Genomic DNA, 8798 nt, shown 5'->3' with positions numbered 1-8798 from the left:
AACAAGTCCACACAGCCACACACCCACCCATTTATCCCCTGCAGACCCCCCTACTGCCTTCTCTGACCCTGCACAGCTCCTCATTCCTTTGTAAGGACAAGATGAGGGACTATTTTGGATACACAGCAGATGCATACACAGACACACTTGTGCTTTCCAGTCTCACAAAGCCAAAGGCACATATGTAAAGAACTACTGAGCCACTGGCACAGATTAAAGAAAGAAATGTGGAAGCAAATAAAGGTGATGACAGAATAATGTACCAAGAGTCTCTGCAAATATGACCCATCCCACTAGCTTTAGATATTTCACAGTGTACACAATTCAGGGAACTTACTCATACATCACTGGAGTTTGAAAACATGAAGTGCTCAAGTCACTATGGGAATTTCTCTTACAAAGTGCTCCAGTGTGCTGCTTATATAGAGAAACCAGGGGGAAATAATAACAAGAGCAAGTGAGTACTCGTGAAGCATGCAAACATACCTACAAAAGGAACATTTACACAGGCTCAAAAATATATATGCATGCACCCCAACCAATACTTTGTTGATGTGCCGCTTAGTAAGTTGCATCTCGACCAGATTTTTTTAGTTTGTTAAGTTTGTTAATGTAGCCATTAACAAACTTCTGCATTAATTCTGGTGGATATCTGACCATGCTTCTTGGCAGAATTGGTAGAGCTTCCTCGCAAAGCCCTGCCTTTTAAGTATATTCCACAATTTTTCAATAGGGTTGAAGGTGGGGCTTTAATAGTCCTTATGTTTGGAATCATTGTCCTGATGGAAAACTGGGTTGAATTATTCTATCCCTTTTGAGTAATGTACGTGTTCCAGAACATGTCTTTGTCCTGCCTTCATCCACTCACCCCCAACCAGTTGCATGTGTCGTGATCATTCCACACTGGAATGATCAGTTGATTAAAAACAACTGTTTAAAGTAATAATCATAAGCCCCAAATTACCATGACAGTCATACTTCATTCATACTCATACCACACAGGTCAAAACGAATAATCGTACTAAACTTTAAATAGTGTTATAATGTAAGTTTTCATTTCATTTTCATATGGGAGTTTATGGCTACGTTCAATCAAATCATCAAATCCGACTTTTCTGACCCTATGCGACCCATATCCGATCATGTTACGACAGCACAAATCTGATATTTTCAAATCCGACCCAGGTCACTTTCATATGTGGTACTGAATCCGATACATATCTGATGTTTTAGAAAGCGACTGCTGTTTGAATGGTCATGTCGCATTGAATCCGTCTTTTACGTCACTGACATCCAATGTAGATGTCAGTGAAACTGTTGGGAAGACAACGTTGGAGAAACGTGAACATTTTGTTTGTACTGTATCATCTGCAGATTCTGACAGAAATCTGCAAGGATCCTTTGAAGTACCGCTCCTCTCTAAAACAGCAATAAGGATCATTATTAGGCCATATGTAAATAACTAAATAACTTAAAGCAAAATTGGGGAACGTAAAGTCCGAAACAACTATTAATATTAAGGGCCATCAGTCAAACAATACTGTTTGCTCAGGGTCTGAACGGAGCTTCTTTTGCGCATGCGGGCCGCTTTGAGGGTTCACGTTAGAGCCCGTTTGCTGTTACATTTTATTTGTAGTGTGAACAAGCAGACAAAAAAAATCGGATTTGATCAAAAAATCGGAACTGAGCATTAAGACCTGCAGATTTGACTCGCCTTTAAAGACAGCCTCAAGTGGCCATTCGAGGAATTGCAGTCTTTTCGCCACTTCTGTGTTTACTTAATTTTTCATCTCCAGAGATTGAAGCTTGATCTGTTATTTTATTAGCTTGAGCTTTTATATTTGTGTTGAAAAAAATAAAATAAAGAACTTCTGCAGAAAGACAGACCCAACAAACAGCCTTTACTAAGAACAATGTGGTGTAAGATGAGCTTTTCAGCCCTGCCTTGTCTCCTCTGGAATGTAATTAAAACATTCTTGCTATTAAAGGCTCTCTGCTGTCAGCGCAGAGTGGATTAAAGCGTAATTGCTCCCGCACGACAACATTTATATATGGCTATCACGAATTTATGTTCCCAAGTCTTGAGTTATCAGTAGGAAAAGGGCAGACACAGTTTTTAGAGGATTAGGTCACTGACAGGAAGAGACAGGTGCTCTGTGGTGCCTGAGATTCCCAATTAACTTGAGCCTGCTTAGAATAAAGCTTCTGATGCTATTCTACTGTACGTGTATGTGGCAGACAACACATTATTATCTCCATGGGATTAAATTTCAGTCTTGTTATAAATCATCTGGAGCTCCAGCTAAGTGAAGATGGGCTACGTGTGGCCTGAGAGGTCCACAACACAAATTTTAATGCCCGTGAGAAGGTCCCACAGCTGTCTAATCCAAGAGAGCACTGAGCATGCCTGAGAGCGACATGAGGACAGCAGGTGGTTCCAGTGTAATCAAGGCACTGGTGGTTTGCTCGTGGCAAGGGACAACTGTGTCTATCAGCAAAGGGAGGCAGCAAAGGATGTGGGCTATAAATAAGTAAATAGCCGCACCATCTGCTGGTTAGCAGCTTGAAACTGAGAGATGCAGAGTAAACTTCCTGTATATTTACTCTTAATCTAACCGGCTTACATCCCTACAGAAAAAGCAGAGAAGTGTTTGAAGGAACGTTTTTTTTAGATGTAAAAGTAAATAAATGGAAAGAACACATCTGTCTAGCAGAGTATCATCTGCTTTCTCATGTGAATCATTTATATCTACCCTGCACTGTCGCTCTTTACTGAGCCGCTTTAACATTCCCTCTGCTTGCTTTTTTCTTTTACTCCTCTTAGAAATTCATTGTTCTGCTTTATTACCTCTGCCAAAGAGGTTATGATTTTGGGTGTATGTCTTTCTGTCTATAAACATGACAGCTCGAAAGGTTTTGAGTGAATTCTTTGTATGGATGCAGAAGGGCTCGTGTTAACAATCCATTAAAATTTGGCATACATCCACCAAGGCCTTCAAGGTCAAATAAGTGATTTATTGGTCAAAAATTGGAGAAAAGCTGTATTATTTAAAGCTATAAAAACTGAAAATAATGTTATACGGAGCAATTTGAAATTGTGTTCCTTACTGCCATTTGTTGTACTGACAACATCCAGACATACAGGGACTGAATTATGGGCATTCTAAATATCATGTTACTATGACCTCTTCTTCAAGGTCAAATAAGGTCAAATTTTCCTAAAATGTCTTGTATCTTTAAAACTATAAATACAATTCTACTTCCTTTGATTGTTTTAGTAATATTTAGGTAACAATACTGATATATAGGGATTCTAAATGTAATTTTTTTAAAATCCAAATTATCATCAGTGTCATGTCACATTTTACCTCTCATCTCAGGTTTCCATTGCACACCTGTTCTTCCTGATTCCAAAGCTTATTATATCTTTAAAGAAAGTTGCCTCAAACTCTACAATAATACACAGGAAACAGGGAAATAGGAAGGAAAAGGTCACTTTTAAGGAAGCAGTTCTACTTTGTTTGTCTTGTTTATCCCTTCATTCTATTTATGTTTTGCTTACATAATATGTAAATATACCAACATTTGGGATAAAGAAAGCATAGTATTCTCTTCCAAAGACACACTGAAATTTGAAAGTTATTCCAGTCCCAATCAAACTAGCAATTTTTCCCAGTTTAAGTTTCTAGGTAAGGAATTTCTTAACTACTGCCATCGCATTCAAATACACCCAAGCAGCCAGGCCAAGACAGTGAGTCTTGAGGTTTTACGTCAAAGCTTTGACATGACATTTTTGAATGAGGTCATATTTGTGTATGAATTTTTTTAAAATAATTTTGAATGAGTATAATTTTTTTGCTTGGAAAATTACCAATAAAGTTTCAATTCCTGTTATTTTTGTTTTAAAAAAAAAGTGTTATTGCAATAACATACAAAGTGAGTAGAAAAAGTAAGTAAAAGTACAGTTTTATTTATATAGCACCTTTCAAGACAAATTCATTTTGTTTGAGTTGAAACTGCACAATGACAATAAAAAGCTCTAAGTCTAAGTCTTTTCCTCATTAATGCACATCATAGATAACTATGTAATGTGTTACACACTTTGTATGTCAGGAATAACCATAAATGTGTAGTCTTACAAACGGTTGCATCAAGTCTTTCCATCCACAATAAGCAAGTGTGATGGCTGCATGCAACCACACAATTGAGATACTTAGGTAATATTCATTTGGTCTTTTGTCTTATGTTTGCGTTATGCTCTAAAGCTTCTGTGATCATAAGTTAACTAATTTGATATTTTGAGTTTACCTGTAATGCATGACAGCACTAAGCTATAGCCCAAATGGTGGGGATAACAGAACTCCTGGAAAGCAAAAAAAAGAAAGTCACAGTCACCTTTATTTTCACACTGAGTGATGCTGGATTGTTGCAGACAAACCTGATTATATTTCCCACTGGGTTTTAATCTTCAGAGGCAACACAGAGTAAAGAGAAGCATTATTTCAGTTTAACTTTAGTCTCAGTTTAGTTTTCTCCCCTTGTAAATTTGATAAGAGCCAAATTGAGGAAACAAACTCAGTGTGTGGCCAGAAAATGCCATGGTGGCTTACAAACACATGTCACAACAAAATACGAAGGAGAAGACATCACACGTATAACGGAAAGAGACGCAGAAGAATTTATCTCTGAAATTTCTCACTTTATTGAACTGGCATTTGCCTGAGACCACCGGAATTGGTGGAGTGGAGACAAAGAAAATCAAAGGTAGACAAAAATCAGTCAGGAGGGATCAGGAGAGAGCAATGGTCTGCCAAGCCATTCCCTGCTTCAGAGTTTTGTAGTTTTGCACCTGCTGTTGCTTTAATATTAAAGAGGTTGAAATTGTCACGGCGAGTGAGATGAGCCGTGTGGAAGTAATAAAGGAGGATCCAAACGCAGGCACTTGTAAAGGTGTGAAGGTGGTTTATTAAACACAAAATAAAAATAGACAAACGGCAAACGGAGAATGAGCTAAACTATACTGGGAACAACTAACTACTGAACACCAACCTGAACATGAAGGAAGATAGACGATGGTGACAGCAGGGAGAACACACGAATGGAACATGGTAGAAACACAGACGGACCAGCGACTACTACAGCAGAAGACACGACTTAAATACACTCAGAGAAACACAGGGAGATTACGCACAGGTGGGGGGACACAGCTGGGAGTAATTAACGAGATGAGACAAGGGAGGGAAACTGAACACACCCACATGAGACGCAGACCTTCACAATAAAACTGGAACAAGACATCACTACACAAAGACGCAGACCAGACACAGAACTAAACCCACACAAAACATGAGAACACAAACCCTGTGAACAAAACCCTAAACCAGAACCACAGTAATATAATCTATCGTAAATAATCAAAACACCAGAGAACCCCAAAACACTCCATCATGCAAAAATAAACCCAAAACATAATAAACGTAAAATGCTGGGTCGAACCGACCCAGAACCATGACAGAAATAGACTCACAGTGGTTTCTGCTTCTTAATTGGACAGATTTATATCCCTTAAATATAACTAAATTTGTGTTATCATCAAGCATAACCTATTTTTTAGCAGTGTAAAACCATCTCATACCAAAATATGAAAGATCAAATAACAAACATAATGGAAGTTTTCGGGCTTCACGACTACTTTTCTCTCTTTTGTCTCTATAAGCACTAGGATCAGCACCTTCAAGCAGGCTGACCTGGCATCACGCAGCATCCAGTACGTCCACACCAGTGAAGAAGAGAAACATGCCGACCAGTTCTCCTTCACCGTGTCCAACGGGACAAATTAGGTGAATGGCAGAAGATTTTTACGATACCTGGTAGCTTAACACATGTGTGAGGCCGTGCCTGCGAGAGTGTGCCTGCTCTTTTGTGAGTGTATTCATGTGCTTCTGTCTTTGTGAGGACAGAAGCTGGGCACTTTTGCAAAGGGCGGGCACCTCCGGAAACAGAGAGTGAAAATATTTTTGCAAAGGACATGTTTGGAAGGACAGGCTATTTCTGTAGCATGGAAGGAGTGGGTGAAGTTTTGCCTCTTCTCGTCCTCCTGTAAGCTTTGTCATAGTGAATACTAATAAAGCACATACTACATGTGCATTTAAAAAATTCACATTAGTTGTTTTCTTTTGTTTTTAATTGATTTATTGATTAGCATTCAAATATCTCAATGAATACAGAACAAAGATTACCACAAAGCAAGAAAGCACGAGTCAAGGCTAATCAAAAGGTATTGGCTGGAGCATATGCTTCAAATGAATTAATTTGCTTTGAAACTGTATTTTATCCTTTAAAAATTTGGGTCTTGAGTAATTTTAGATTCACCTCTCACCATTCAATTTCAGTTCCAAAATTCAGTTTTTTGGGACTTACATCCGGTTCCGGTTCAAGAGTAATCGAGCGCAGATTAATAGCCCTGGATTCAGCTTTGACAAACAAATATGATCGACTGTTTCTAGTAGAATTCCAAAGTTGTCATCTTGTACCCTCTCAGAGCCCTGTATGCTTGCAGAGACCCCTGCAGTAGGGAAACATGCAAAGCAGTGTACAAACCTTTGTGTTTTAGCTTTATTTATGTCTTACACAGCATCCCAACTCTTTAGCTAACTTAAATACTTTAGCTAAAGTGAATAGTTAGTGTAATTCATTAGTGCAGCATTACTGGATCACCTGTTTGAAGTGTTATAATATGATATACAACTATCACTGAAACAGCAAACTTTGTAAATAAACAAACAACACTTCTCATTCTCTAAACGTTTGGCCACAGCTGTAGACTACACTATCAGTGCTTGTTCACTCTTGACAATAATTACATTTCTAAATTGTCTTTGTGCATTTACAGGTAAACAATATCTAATATTTTATCTAAATGATTGCTTTGTCTTTGAAAAGGTGAAGAGCCTGAGGCCGGTGACAGTCCAGTTCTACTCTAAGGACAGCCTTCTTCGCCTGGCTGTGATGTAATCGGCCTTCAAATGCGGCCTCCAAAGGATGCAGCTGATGTTTTGGGACACAGCTACTATGTCGATCTGAGACAGCAAGACCGAGACAGCAAGACCAAGACAAGACCAAGACCACGTAAAAGGTCTCGAGACCAAGACCAGTCTTGAAACATCCAACTCTACATTTTGAAGCTTAAATATGACTAAAGAACCCTCTTGGATGAGAAGTAAAACGTCTTCAAGAACCTAAGTCATGTTGCCTTCTTTTCAAAACACTGAATACCCACATGGGCATGAAGCAGGTAAACCTTTACCTGTCTACCCTGGATTCACAGTGACCTCTTGTGGTTAAAACAATACAGTACAGTTAAATGAGCCCAAGAAGATTTTCTTGTAAGATTCACAGACCTCTGTTGAGGTCAAGGGCATAGATTTGGTTTTGGCATTGGTGGGGACGGATGATTTAACCATCCGTCCCCACTTTTTTTTTTCCTTTTTGTTTTTGCTTCTTAATAAAAAGAGGAGAAATATACTTGCCTACATATGCTATTCTACGTGCTTTTAAACAATTTAAAATGACAATTTATAGTTTTATATGTGAATTATATAATGTTAAATTACTATTAAACAAATGACTGACTAAGTATTTTAGGCTTTAGTTTACTTCAGCCATAATCCATATAAATCAGGTATCATACAAACATAAAAATAGCTTCAAATACAGTCATGACAATAAAAGAATATGACTTTAAGGACTTAACATCATTACTTCAGTTATACTGCACCAACATCTCTTATACATTAGCACTAAGGGAACACTGAATGATCTGGTGATTTTTGTCCATGAAACTACTCATCTAAGATTACCACAAAGTAAAAGATCTCTCAGCAAAATTATGCAACAGTTTAGGCACTACTGCCCCGATCAAATCAGTGAGCTGGGATTTTTTATTCCAAACATGAACTACTGTTACAGCAACAGACATGGACTACATGTCCCACACAACAACTCAATGTCCACTATGTGAAGGAGCCAAACACATGCCTGCTCCTCTCGTTAACTGAGATAAACTGCTGGCACATTTGTTTTACATCTATACTGTCCAGTCTCTCCTGGTGGACATACAGCAGCATTGTTTAATCTCATTTGAGTCATTGTTGACCTTAGCCATCTTTTTAGTCTTCTGAGAGCACTGAAGCTTCTTTCAGCCTCAGTACATGCGTTTTATCCTCAGATTAAAATTATTATTCTGTGCTTGATGTGCCTCATGTTTGGCCCTGGCTCTTCCCCTCTGACTGCACTAGGACATATTGCCACCTGATAAAATAACACATTGATTTGTGCCATATAAAAAGTGAGACATGTCAATTCAGATTCTTTGTCAAATATACACTAATGAATCAATTTACATCAGCAGCCTAACAATTGTTATGATAATAAATACTAGTTAATCTATAGCACCAAATCATCAGTCACTCACCTGTGACCTCGCCTCTTCACCTCTGTCTGAGCTACAACATGGCAGAGCTGCCTCTGTCACCTGATAAATAACAGTGAGACATTCCAAACACATGCAGTCACACATGTGCTTCAAATACAGTCATGAACAACTGGGTCATCATCCAATTTCACCTGTGATCTTGTGTCACCATTACTCTCTATTACCTGACAAATAGGACATACATGACAATAAGAATAAAATGTGTAGCTGCTTCAGTGTTTCTGTCAATTTGTGCAGATCTTGACTCATCAGTAATGTTTGTAGTGTGAGTGCATTTTTAAAACAATTTGTGCAAACTGCACTA

The sequence above is a fragment of the Neolamprologus multifasciatus genome, chromosome 17 (assembly GCF_963576455.1).
Source record: "Neolamprologus multifasciatus chromosome 17, fNeoMul1.2, whole genome shotgun sequence".
Classification (NCBI taxonomy): domain Eukaryota; kingdom Metazoa; phylum Chordata; class Actinopteri; order Cichliformes; family Cichlidae; genus Neolamprologus; species Neolamprologus multifasciatus.
The sequence above is the reverse complement of the archived record's forward strand: the minus strand, read 5'-3'. Positions refer to the sequence as shown.